This window comes from Chrysemys picta, chromosome 2 (assembly GCF_011386835.1).
Source record: "Chrysemys picta bellii isolate R12L10 chromosome 2, ASM1138683v2, whole genome shotgun sequence".
Lineage (NCBI taxonomy): Eukaryota > Metazoa > Chordata > Testudines > Emydidae > Chrysemys > Chrysemys picta.
The window spans coordinates 122,861,731-122,875,870 of record NC_088792.1 but is presented as its reverse complement, the minus strand read 5'-3'; positions in this window follow the sequence as shown (position 1 = coordinate 122,875,870).

The following is a 14,140-nucleotide window of genomic DNA, read 5'->3' as shown; positions in this document are numbered from 1 at the left end:
TAATTGTTTCTGAGACAGCAGGTTAGTTCAGTTAGAATCCCAGAAAGCACCAGGAAATATTCCCTGTACCTGTGCTCCCATTAAACATGGGGTAGGTTTAAAGTACCTGTGCCTATCTCAGCAGGTTAGCTGAAGTGTTTTGAAATTAATTTATTTACTTTAAAGACTTGGGTAACAAACTTTGACTCAGTCATTGCCTGAAGTTTTCTGGTACCGAAGAATAACAACAGTGAATAAATAACTGCCTCAAATTTCAGTTTTCATTGAGGGCCATTTTTGTTACCTTTTTGTTGTTTTATTTTGTTGCACAGCATTTTTATTGTGGGTCATTTTGCATTCACAAAATTTTACTTTTTTCTGAAATTTTGTGAAATTGGTTTTCATATCAGTAATCATGAAAAACTGGAAAAATATGCATATGTATTCATTGCAAAGTTACACTTTGTCAAAATTGGGCTTGGTGTGGTTCACAATATTATCCCTTCTCAAGTTAACAAATCAATTTTTAGAAAGAAATTTCATCAAAATAGTTCATCATTATTTTGCAACGAAATGTGAAAACACCCAAACTCCAAATGTTTTCATTTCTTTGTGTAGAATTCAGTAGTATAAACAACCTATTGGAGACTGGATTCTGGGCCCAATTCACTGGAGCTGGAATGGGCACCTTTCTGCATTAACAAGGGCTCCAGCACTGGAGAGAGTATTCATCCTGAGGGAAAGCAGGCAGCGTTGCCATGAACACCATGCATACAGGAAGTTCTACAGTTTGGGGGCAAATTTAAGCTTATATCAGCAGCTCCATAGGAGCCCTGAAAGAGAAATACTGCCTAAGAAATGTGCTAAATCTATATGTCCACCAACTGCTTTGTCCATGTCCTCTCTGAACTGTGCTGCTCCCTTTTGAGTCCCACTGCAGTACCCCATAAAAGGATAGCCCTATTTTGCACTCCAATCCACACTGTCCAGCAAGTATGGCTATGTGTATACCACACTATCCTAGGTGTGATCCCCTGCATGCTCAGGAGGACCAGAAGATGTTGTGTCCCACTCCCAACCCACAGCTGTGGGTTATCAGGAAGAACTGGATAGTTACTAATAGGACTGGCCAGGAAACAAGAATTCGGTTTTCCAAACAATATTGAGTTTCTCACTGGTTTTTTGACTTTTTGAAAATTTTCCTTGAAAAAAACAACAACAGTAATTCCCCCTACAATAGCCCAACAGTTAGGCCACAATGTTAGTCTGTGAAAGACAGATGTTGAAGTCCCTATTCTACCTGATTCAGAGCCAGGTTTTGAACCAGGGTCTCCCATAATCCTGTTGAATGATATAAGAGTCAGTCACTCCCAGGCTCTCCTGTCGGAGCTGTTTCATTTTGCTTGAGTGTCCACACTGCATTATAAACTTGGATTTACAGTAGCTGGATCCCAGTCTCACAGCTGTCCTAACACATCCATACTGCACTATGCAGATTTTCTGACTCAGGTCTGAAGTTTGACCTGTGTCCACACTGCAATATAGGCCTTCCACCAATAACAAAACCAGAGAGCAGTTAGGCGTCATTGTTCTTTTCTTAGTCACCAAGGCTTCTTCAACTTACGATGCAGCATAAAATGATGGAGGGGGATAAAGGTTTGTTCTTAGTAGCAGAACTGAGGTGTCTTAATTTACGTACAGGATTATGGTGATAGGTGCACCACATCTCGGAAAATAGATGATAGATAAGGTAGTGCTCCACAGGGGGATTATATTTTATTAATAGGTTATTTTTGGCTTCCAAGTTCCCCCATATTTGTGTAGACTTTGATTATTTCAAAGCATTTGCTCAGTGCCCTTAGTATTCAATAACTGGAATTTGGGGATTCCTTTGAAACATTATTCATCACAAGCCTAAACTAGAAAGTCATAGCATTTTTTTTTTAAATAGCATGTTGCCCTAGGCTTGTTTTAGCTTACTGTCAGCTCAGTCTGTTTTACTTGTAATAGTTCCCTCATTGAACTTATGACTAAATAATAATAAAATATTAACAAATAGTTTTGCATGTGAGGGCCCCCAGAGACAGAACACAGTAAAATCTGTTGGTGTGATATTTGTTTTGCTGTTAAACATGGATGTGTGGGAGTGGAACCTTTATTTTTACTCCTGTAATTTTTCATCATTTTGGTTTTGGTATCAAAAAACAATGCTGTAGGCAGCAGCACAGCACTCCTCTTCAATCCTGTAGGTGAAAGATATGAATATGTTTCTCACACTTCAGAGAGAGTTTGGTTTCTACTGGTGACTGTTACATCTGTACTCTTACTCTGAACCCCCACTGGTTACCCCAAGTCCCTTCTGCTTCCCCTCTGATCTTCCCAGACTTTGCTGCCCCACGTACTGCACACTTTCTGATTCCCTCAGCCCTACGCTGCAGCCCCACTCCAGTATTCCCTGAATACCATGCTGAAACCCAATGACAGCCCCATCCTGCACCTACTTTGACATCCCAACCCCAGGATGGCTTTCCAACCCCTATGGCTGCCAAAGTCTTTTTAGCTACTTGAGTGACATCTTCCATAGAAGAGACCAACCCTTTGACTCCCTATACCAAGCAGCACGTGAATAGAGGGGACACTATACAGGATCTGTCAGTTCCTGCAAGAGACTCCTGGAAAATCACCCCCCCTAAAATACTGCTGGAGGAGATCCGCAGAAGATGCAGTTATACTACTGTCTCAAAACAACCCTAAAATGTAAAATGTGATAAACTCAGTCAAAGCTACAGGAATTTACCTGATTACATGTCAAATCAATTTCCCCTCAAATTCAAGGTAGAGCCAGATACTGGCCCAGCTGATAGATCGATGGATCTAATGTATCTAATTTATTTGTATTGCAATAGTATCTAGAGGAACCACCTGAGATCAGGACCTCATCTGTTAGACTCTGTCCAAACATGTAGTAAGAAACAATCCTTGCCCCCAAGAGTTTACAGCCTAAATAGAAAAGACAAACAAATGTTAAGAGGAAAGAAATATTTAATACCCCCCCAAACTGGAGCTACAGTTTGTTCAAAAGATCCGTGAATTTCAGCAAACACTTCAGTAAGCTTAGCTGTACTTTGAGTTTGTAACAAAACACTTATGAAATTGAATGCTATGCAAAAATCACCTAATAAAAACTTCAGGTCTAGTCCTCGTACAATTTTATTGTACAATGTACGTCTTACAAAGATACAAAAGGATCTGCTCAGAGATCCCTGAATGTTTCATTCAAACTAAACTCTGAGATAAGTTGTTTCATTTTAAAAAATTACAAAAGGTTTGGGTTTTTTTTAATCTCCAATGTGATGTCACATGAATGTCCAAATTTATGGGTGAACCTTCATGGATTCTGAAAGAAAGAAAGAAAGAAAGAAAGAAAGAAAGAAATCCTTCAGTTTTAAATTTCCTGTGCAATTTGCAGTCTGTGAAGCAAACCACCTGCAAAAAATCCTTTAAAGTCTGCATTTTAAAATGCATGGCAATATTAGATAATGAGTATGATCATCCAGAGATTCCTGCTTGTCCTAGTGCCATGGTCCTCATCCTCACAAGTTATTTACATCTGCATAATTTACTCTCTGATTGCGTATCCTGGTGCCTTTTTAATGCTGACACCAATAGATTCCACACTGTGGCCTCCCTTGGCACTACAGTGGTGATATGAGTCACATTACAAGTGGCATGTTATCTCTTGATAATTAACTTACTGTGTAATTATCATTGTTTCCAGTAAAGCTGCTATGTAATTTGCACCTTGTTCCCAGAAAATAGCATATGTTGTTTTTAGAACTGAGCAAACCTTATGGTTTTGGAGGCTTGTGAATATTACAAACCACTTTTATGATCTGTAGAGTTTGCAAAGCTAACTTGCCTCGTGGTGGGATATGGGTAGGAGTTAACTCAGCATGAAGGGGAACATGTGTTGATCCCTGCAAGAGGGTGATGGACCCCCCTACTTCATTCCACGCTCCACATCCAAATCCAGGGTATTTCCTTGAAGGAATAAGCAATTATTTAAAATAGATTCTAAGTACATGGATGTCTGTAATATATGTTAGGGATAAGACCCTCTACAGAGAGAATGAGCACTATGCATACGACAATATATTTATTTTTCCATTCAATTTTTTCCTCTCTCTGCTCTGTCTCTTTTTTACACATTGAAGTCTTGGTGTATTTGTTTTTCACACCTCCTGATCTCTGCTTATATTTTTACTCTATTTACATTAGTGGAGTTGTTTCTCTCAAACCAGTCTGCTCCTTTGTACAGTCTCTATAAAATGAAATGAAAAACCCAGTATCATTTGAGTCTAAGTTGAACTTTCAAAACACAGGACTGTCATGTCAGTTTGAATTGAGACAAAACTGGTTTGATCATCCCAAGTTATTTTATAGTACAGTTATTTTACAGTGACTTGTCTGTCCAATTTTGTGGTGAAAGTTTATCAGTTTCAACTAAAATAGAGTATCTCATTTCCTCAAAACATTTAGGGAAAACAAGAGTGGGAACAAAACAAAACAATCTGCCAGTAGGGAAGAAAAATAAAGGATGCACTAGTTGTTCCCATTGGGACTACTGGTGCTGGCTTTCCAGTTAAGAAGCTCAGCAGTGGTGGCATATGTCAGTTTACAGCTTCCGTGAAAGAACTTCTTCACGTGTAATTTAAAAAATGGAACACTTAATTTAAACAGAATATACATTAATTTTTTTTTTCCTTTCGCCTTATGCTGCAATTGTCAAACCTAAATCAGATATGAAATCTAAGCTTGATCTTGTGGCAAAAAATCCATTCATAGTCAATGTTTAATGTTATTTGGCTTTCCATACAATGTTTGCAGTAACACTTTTATCTGATGATGTCCTTGGCAGAAACAGAGACTCACCTACCTGGGATTCTATCTTCACCTCACAGGACACATATAACTCACAGTAAAGTCTAGAAAAGATACTTTTATTCTAAATCAGCCTCCTGGACTTTGTTATCTTGCTGAATCACTTACTATTGCTGTGTATCATTTTGATACCTTTAGTAGAGAAAATACCCCAGGCAAATATATCCCCAGTAGACTCACCATGTATGGTGCAATCATACATCTAACTAACAAAAACTTTTTTAAAATTATGGCTCCCTTCTGTCTCTCCAGAATTGCTGATCTGTATTATATATTCCTGTGTGATTTATTTTTTAACCTCTTAGTGAAATGTAATACAACGTATTCCAGTCTAGCTCCTAAAAACTGCAGCTCACATGATAACTGTGGGTGCATTAATCTTTTAACCCCTTGAGGCACACCTAACATCAATTACACAGTGCTGTTGCCCAGAGGTGAGATATGTGAGCTGGAACCGAAGACAGGCTACAACAGTGGCATCTCACACAGGGATCATGAACAATCAATCTTCTTCAGGGTATGGGGGCAGAATGACTTCAGAAGGCCATCAGTGGGTAATACAGTATTTGAGTGTATTTGCAGCTAACACTAACTTGTCGCACAAGCAAGAGCTTGCAAATCATCGTGAACCTCCTGACCCCCTGCAATCTGCTGCTGAAGCACACAGGCTATTAAATAGCATTGTAAGCTCCATACAAAGGAAGCTGAAAAAAAGATTCCTATGTCTGTCCTGTTTTTTTCAGTGCATTTAGCTTAGTAGGAGGATGGAAGGTAAATAGTGCCACTGAGATTAAGAGCAAACACTGGCTTTTCTTAAAGAAATGCCTGTCCTCAGTAAAAAGAATATTTCAATTGAAATGTCACCACATGAGATCCCTGGAACTAGAAATTTCCAAATCGTATAAAATAATAATAATAAGTAGGTTTAGCAACTTTTTTTCTTTTTTTTTTTGCTACATAATAAAAGATTAGTGGAAACAATGTTGCCTGTGTGCTTCTTATAAAGACTTTTAGAAATGCCAACCTTGTGCATACAATATTTCGGAAGAAATGATAAGACTAGCTTCCCTGATTAAGAACGGAGAATTTCAAAATAATCTGAAGTGAACTTATAAACACCCATGGGTTTAATTAGAGGACAAGCTGGTAAACACCTAAACTTAAGGTTGCTTGACACTTCCTGTTATCAGACCCGGTTTTCAGTCTCTTATATCATTGATGTATGCCATTGGAGCAGAGACTGTAAATTTGGCATGGGGGGGGTACCTATGTGTCAGGGATGTGCCTTTTGCTGGCACTGGGGGAAAATGTGCAAATTTAGCCTATTTTTCAGCCTTTGAAAAGTCTCAGGTTGCACATGTTCATAGAGACATTTTAAGAATTCACAAATAATTGTTCTGAAGATTCCATCTGCACTGAGCATGCTCCACCCTGGGAATGCAGGACCTGGGCAGGATTTTCTCTGCAAATGCTGCTCCAAGTTGCCAGGGACAATTATAGCACCTGGCACCAGAACAGTGAGTGGAAAGTCTGTCTCTGTCTATGATGTCAATGTTCCCCCTGTTGGCACCCAAGAAGCATAAAGGAGGAAACATCCTGACATAAATACTGAAAGGACAAGAGACAGACCTCTGGTGGGGGGGAAAGGAGGGGCTAAGAAGGACAGGAGCAGGAAATAGATTGGGGAAAGAATCCTGGGATGGGAGCCTGAGCTTGGGATATGGAGGGGGAGACTGGAACTGGCTTCACAAGGAGACAGAGACTAGGATCCAGTAGTGTGGAGAAATGGGGTTGAGGGGAGCCAGTGGTTGAGGGGAGGAAAGACAGATCAGATTTCAATCCAGGGTGCAAAGCAACTGGGACTCTCTGGGCAAGGAGCTTGGTACAAGGATTTGGGAAGGACGACTGAATTGGGGACAGAAGACTGGGAATGGCTTCACAAGGAGACTGTGGCAAGGAGTGTGTTGGTTGAGGGGAGTAGGATGCAGAACTAAGAGGGAGGGGAAGGCCTACCAGGGAAACTAAGACTGGTTGGGCAAGGTGACTGGACTGTTATGAGGAGCCAAGGGTCATAAAGATTGTGATGAGAAACTGCAGGGGTGGGGTAAAGTGGATGAGGATCTGCTGTATGAATTTCAATGGAATAAATGGGCACAAAAATCAACAGTGTTAACAAACCCAGTCAATTGTCCAGCATTAAACTGTTTTTAACAAGGTTTGGTATACAAAGACCTCAGCCTGCTTAGTACCCTGGCAAACACCATTAAAAATCTTTAAACACATTATTAAAAATACAGAAAAAGGTTACAGTATTTTGAAGTATTAAGTAAGACTTTTGTTTTAGCAACATGCTTTGTCCCCTTTTGCTTTAGCTGGAGAGAGTTTTTAAAAGAAAATAAACCCTAGTCTGACAGTCTTTCAGATGGTATCAAAGATGGTAATAACTGTCCTTTTGCGGAGCTGTTGTTAAAGTCCAACCCCACATCGTAAGAAGACAAAACAAGACAAAGATGCACAAAAAAGGAGAGAAAAGAATAGCAAAACGCAGTTTCTGTCTCTGGTGTTGACTTTCACTTACAGAATCATAGAAGATTAGGGTTGGAAGAGACCTCAGGAGGTCATATAATCCAAACCCTTACTCAAAGTAGGACCAACCCTAACTAAATCATCCCAGCCAGGGCTTTGTCATGCTGGGCCTTAAAAACCTCTAAGGATGGAGATTCCACCACCTCCTTAGGTAACCCAATCCAGTGCTTCGCCACCCTCCTAGTGAAATAGTTGTTCCTAATATCCAACCTAGACCTTCCCCACTGCAACATGAGACCATTGCTCCTTGTTCTGTCATTTGCCACCACTGAGAACAGCCTACCTCCATCCTCTTTGGAACCCCCTTTCAGGTAGTTGAAGGCTGCTATCAAATCCCTCCCTCACTCTTCTCTTCTGCAGACTAAATAAGCCCACTTCCCTCAGCCTCTCCTCATAAGTCATGTACTGCAGCCCCCTATCATTTGTGTTACCCTCCGCTGGACTCTCTCCAGTTTATCCACATCTTTTCTGTAGTGGGGGGCCCAAAACTGGACTCAATACTCCAGATGTGGCCTCACCAGTGCTGAATAGAGGGGAATAATCACTTCCCTCGATCTGCTAGCAATGCTCCTACTAATGCAGCTCAATATGCCATTAGCCTTCTTGGCAACAAGGGCACACTGCTGACTCATATCCAGCTTCTCGTCCACTGTAATCCTCAGACCCTTTTCTGCAGAACTACTGCTTAACCAGTCGGTCCCCAGCCTGTAGCAGTGCATGGGATTCTTCCATCCTAAGTGTAGGACTCTGCACTTGTCTTTGTTGAACCTCATTAGATTTCTTTTAGCCCAATCCTCCAATTTGTCTAGGTCACACTGGACCCTATCCCTACCCTCCAGCATATCTACCTCTCCCCCCATCTTAGTGTCATCTGCAGATTTGCTGAGGGTGTAATCCATCCCATCAACCAGATCATTAATGAAGATGTTGAACAAAACCAGCCCCAGGACAGACCCCTGGGGCACTCCACTTGATACCGGCTGCCAACTAGACATTGAGCTGTTGATCTCTACCCATTGAGCCCGACAATCTAGCCAGCTTTCTATCCACCTTATAGTCCATTCATCTAATCCATACCTTTTTAACTTACTGGCAAGAATATTGTGGAAGACCATATCAAAAGCTTTGCTAAAATCAAGATATATCACATCTACTATCCACAGAGCCAGTTATCCCCATATCCACAGAGCCAGTTATCTCATCATAGAAGGCAATCAGGTTGATCAAGCATGACTTGCCCTTGGTGAATCCATGTTGACTGTTCCTGATCACCTTCCTCTCCTCCAAGTGCTTCAAAATGGTTTTCTTGAGGACCTGCTCCATGATTTTTCCAGAGACTGAGGTGAGGCTGACTGGTCTGTAGTTTCCCGGATTCTCCTTCTTTCCTTTTTTAAAGATGGACACTATATTTGCCTTTTTCCCAATTGTCTGGGACCTCCCCCGATTGCCATGAGTTTTCAAAGATAATGGCCAATGGCTCTGCAATCACATCAGCCAACTCCCTCAGCACGCTCAGATGCATTAGATCTATCCCCAGGGACTTGTGTGTGTGCAGCTTTTCTAAAAAGTCCTTAACTTGTTTTCACCACTGAGGGCTGCTCACCTCCTCCCCATACTGTGTTGCCCAGGACAGCAGTGTGGGAGATGACCTTGTCTGTGAAGACCGAGGCAAAAAAAGCATTGAGTGCTTCAGCTTTTTCCACATCATCTGTCACTAGGTTGCCTCCCCCATTCAGTAAGAGTCCTACTCTTTCCCTGACCACCTTCTTGTTGCTAACATACCTGTAGAAACCCTTCTTGTTACCCTTCACATCCCTTGAGAGCTGCAACTCCAATTGTGCTTTGGCCTTCCCGATTACACCCCTGCATGCTTAAGCAATAATTTTGTACTCCTCCCTAGCCATCTGTCCAAGTTTCCATTTCTTGTAAGCTTCCTTTTTTGAGTTTAAGCTCACCTAAGATTTCTCTGTTAAACTAAGCTGGTTGCCTGCCATATTTGCTATTCTTTCTGCACATTGGTATGGTTTGTTCCTGTGCTCTCAATAAGGCTTCTTTAAAATACAATCAGCTCTCCTGGACTCCTTTCCCCTGCATATTAGCCTCCCAGGCAACCCTGCCCATCAGTTCCCTGTGGGAGTCAAAGTCTGCTTTTCTGAAGTCCAGGTCCATATTCACCTGCCCTTCTTTCTTCCTTTTGTCAGGATCCTGAACTCAACCATCTCATGGTCACTGCTGCCCAGGTTGCCACCCACTTCTACTTCTCCTACCAATTCTTCCCTGTTTATGAGCAGCAGGGCCCCTAGTTGGTTTCTTCAGCCCTTGTACCAGGAAGTTGTTCCCAACACTCTCCAAAAACATTCTGGATTGCCTGTACACTGCTGAATTGCTCTCCCAGCAGATTTCAGGGTGATTGAAGTACACCATGAGAACCAGGACCTGTGATCTGGAAATTTCTGTTAATTGTCCGAAGAAAGCCTCATCTACCTCATCTTCCTAGTCTGGTGGTCTATAGCAGACACCCACTACGACATCACTCTTTTTGCTCTCACCTCTAAATGTAACCCAGACTCTCAACAGGCTTTTCTCCAGTTTCATATTGGAGCTCTGAGCAATCATATTGTTCTCTTATCTACAGTGCAACTCCTCCACCTTTTCTCCTTGCCTGTCTTTCCTGAACAGTTTATATCCATCCATGACAGTACTCCAGTCATGTGAGTTACCACACCAAGTCTCTGTTATTCCAATCACATCATAGTTCCTTCACTGTTCCAGGACTTCCAATTCTTCCTGCTTGTTTCCCAGGCTTCTTGCGTTTGTGTACAGCCACCTAAGATAACTAACTGATTGCCCTACTTTCTCAGTATGAATCAGGAGGCCTCCCCTGTTGCAACCTCCTCCTTGTGTTTCCTCCTGGTATCCCACTTCCCCACTTACCTCATGGCTTAGGTCACCATCCCCCGGCAAACCTAGTTTAAAGCCCTCCTCACTAGGTTAGCAAGCCTGCCTGCGAAGATCCTCTTCCATCTCTTCATTAGGTGGATCCCATCTCTTCCTAACAATCTTTCCTGAAACAACATCCCATGGTTGAAGAATCCAAACCCCTTTATCCGACACCACCTGCACAACCATGCATTTACCTCCACAATTCGATGGTCCCTACCTGGGCCTTTTCCTTCAACAGGGAGGATGGACAAGAACAGGACTTGCACCTCAAACTCCTTTATCCTTCTTCCCAGAGCCATAAAGTCCTCAGTGACCTGCTCAAAGTCATTCGTGGCAGTATTATTGGTGCCCACGTGGAGTAGTAGGAAGGGGTAGCGGTCTGAGGGCTTGATCAGTCTCGGCAGACACTCCATTACATCCTGAAATCTATCTCCAAGCAAGCAGCACACTTCTCAAGTTTCCTGGTCTGGACGGCAGATAGATGACTCCATCCCCCTTAGGAATGAGTCCCGAACAACCACCACCCATCTCCTCCTCTTGGGAATGGTGATCATGGAACTCCTATCCCTAGGACAATGCATCCCATGCCTTCCAGTTGAAAGGGTCTCACTCTGTTTTCTTCCCTGAGATAACTCTTCCAAACCATTCTTCACCATAGTACCTGTGCAGAGAGCCTGAAAATGGTTTCTTACCTCTATCTGCCTTGGGAGTACATGGATTATCCTCTTTCTTCTTCTGGAGGTAACATGCTGCCAATTTTCTTCCCTGTTAGGCACTGCCCTCTCTGATTCTTCAGCATGCTGTGCCTGCAGTACCAAACACTGACTTCTATCCAGAACCTCTTTATTTTCTCTGATGCAATGCAGGGTTGATACTTGGGTATTTAGTCCTTTAACCTTCTCTTCCAATATGGAGACCAGCCTGTACTTCATACAGACGAAGTAGCTTCTATCCTCTGGGAGAAAGACTGTCAAGGCTGATTGCCCACTCTGGCACTTTGAGTGAAGAAGGTGGGGGCTCACAAGGATTCTAAAAATTAATACTGGCCACTCCAGGCTTGTATTAAACTCCCAAGGTTACAGCTTTTCTCTGACCTTGGACTGGTAGATGCTGCCACCACCCAAGTGCAAAAACCCCTATGAGAACCCAGGAAGTTGCACTTGGGAATTCATTCCTGTGGGGTACCCTCATACCCTTTCACCCCCCTCTCCGGGGCAGAGCTGAGAAAGAAAACAAAGGAAATCAAGTGATTGGCCCTGTGTCTTCATTCCTCTCAAGGTGAAATCCCCGGATTCTCCACTCACAGACCAGGTTGCTGGGCTGAGGCTCCCCTGTTTACCAACCATGATTCCTTAATGTTAGCTTCAAGGTCAAAGAAAATGAGAGCTGCCTTGTGGTCTAGCTCAGATATCTGCTTTTAGCTACAGCCTTCTAGTATTAGGTAGAAAGTAAATCCCAGAGGGTATCTATGTTCAGGGAAGCCTTTAGGGGCTATGCTCCGGATTCATTATCTATAGTACTGATCTCATTGATAGAGAGATGAGGAGTTAGTAAACTCAATACACAGTTTTTGCTTGATATCTTTCTTGAGACAATACAAAACAGAAGATCTTCCTGTAGCAAACAACTTTGTTAGATCTGTATTTATTACTATATCAATTTCCTTCTGTGCTTTGGCTTAATCTAAACTCTTAACTTTTCCAATTTCAATTTACATAGCTATCTGGGACATTAACTTTTTTTCCACGTCAGACTAATCCTCTGATTTAAGGAGAAAGCCCATTTAACTGAATATATAAACAGGCATTGATATTTCTACAATAACCAAAATTTGGAACTAATCAAGGCTATTGTTATCTCACTCCTATTTTCTACTCAAACTTGGCTATTGTCCATAACATCACACGTCAGCCATTACTACTATCACAGTTTGTGTTATCTCTTATTGGTAGGAATCAATATACCACAGATCTATGGCAGAAGTTTCCTCAGGAACCTAAAAGGGGAGGAGTTTCCCTCATTTAGATATCTACCATTTCTATTTTTTTTTTTAGTTCTGTCCTCAGATACATTCTTAAATAGGTAAACAAAAGCACAAAATATTTAGGCATTTGCTTAAATCACAGATTAGTGAATCATGAAATACAACATCTGCCTTCTAAACTGTCTTTGTATAACCATATAGTTAAATGGAGTAAATAAACACTCACTATGGCAGAGTGCAAACAGTATGCAGATTATAGCTCTTCCTAGATTCATGTATGTTTTCAGCATGTTGCAGCTGCAGATGCTTGCAAGGCTTATAAAACAACTTCATGCTATCAAAGCCTTCATTTGAGATGAGGAAAGATTGGATGGAAACTGGAGATTTTCTAGGCACAAACAGATCAAACCTATGGGGTAATCCTGGACCTATTGAAGTAAATGGCATAATTTCCATTGACTTCAATAGAGTTGGGGTTTTATCATATACTCTTTAGAAAATAGGTTGGTTTATTTGAGGTCTCCTTTTTAATAATGGAGGTTAAACATAGCTGGACAGTAACTGGATAGACAATTAGAATCTATATTTTATAAAGTTTTGTGATGTGCCCTGTATAATAAAAACAAATCCAATGTAAAAAAATATAGGAACACATGAAAACGAAGTGACAGGTATCTGACAAAGGTATTAACGCTTCATGAGTATACTAAACATCCTTTAATATCCTAGATCTGAATACAAACTTTCTACGTGATCACATATTTATAATAATTTTCACTTAAATACTGTCTTCCATGTGAGAATCTCAAACAGCCTTACACACACTAATGAATTTTAAAAAGAACAGGAGTACTTGTGGCACCTTAGAGACTAACAAATTTATAGTACTCTTGTTCTTTTTGTGGATACAGACTAACACGGCTGCTACTCTGAAACCTGTCATAATGAATTTTAGATTCCCTGTTTGATGACATAGCCAAAGTTACACAGGAAAGGATTAGGAGCAAGCCTGCTTGTGAAGTGAACGGACATACTTTAAAACCTTGCCAAATGTCTTTCTAGGGTTCTTTAAAGTTAAGTTGTTGTAACAGCTTTGGAACAGAATATCTATCTCCTAGTGATTAAAATAATGAAGGTATTTTCAAGCTTTCAAAATAAAGTTTAATGTTATTGGCTTTTCCAGTATTTGTGTGCATAACTTTTACATTATTGATTGGTTAAAGAGCATTTTATAGACTCTATTTTGCATTTACAAACAAACACGAAAAATGCTTTCTAGTGTTTTAAGAAATTAGACAGAGAGAGCGAACTATCTCATTGTAATGATGAGTATTCTGCAATGCTTTTATCTATTGAACCATTACATAAAAATGCTCAGTCAGCTAATTGTTCCATCATTAAAAGGCATTTTCTATGTAACTAAAAATAAGTAATTATTTTTATTGTTAATGCATATTTAATTTATACTACTACTAATAATAGTAATATGTTTTCATTAACTAACACATACATTGAGTCTTTTAATCTCTAGATATGTAAAGTGCAGTCTATGAACTAACTGGATTGTTTTGACTTCGTTCTTGTGTTGTGAGCATGCTGTTTGCCCCCTCTGCATCCCAAAGAAAGTTGGAGATTGACCTCCCAAAACCAGAGGATCCTCTGAGATCTGCAGAGATCTCCGGAGGTCTGCAGAGGTCAAGGTGATCT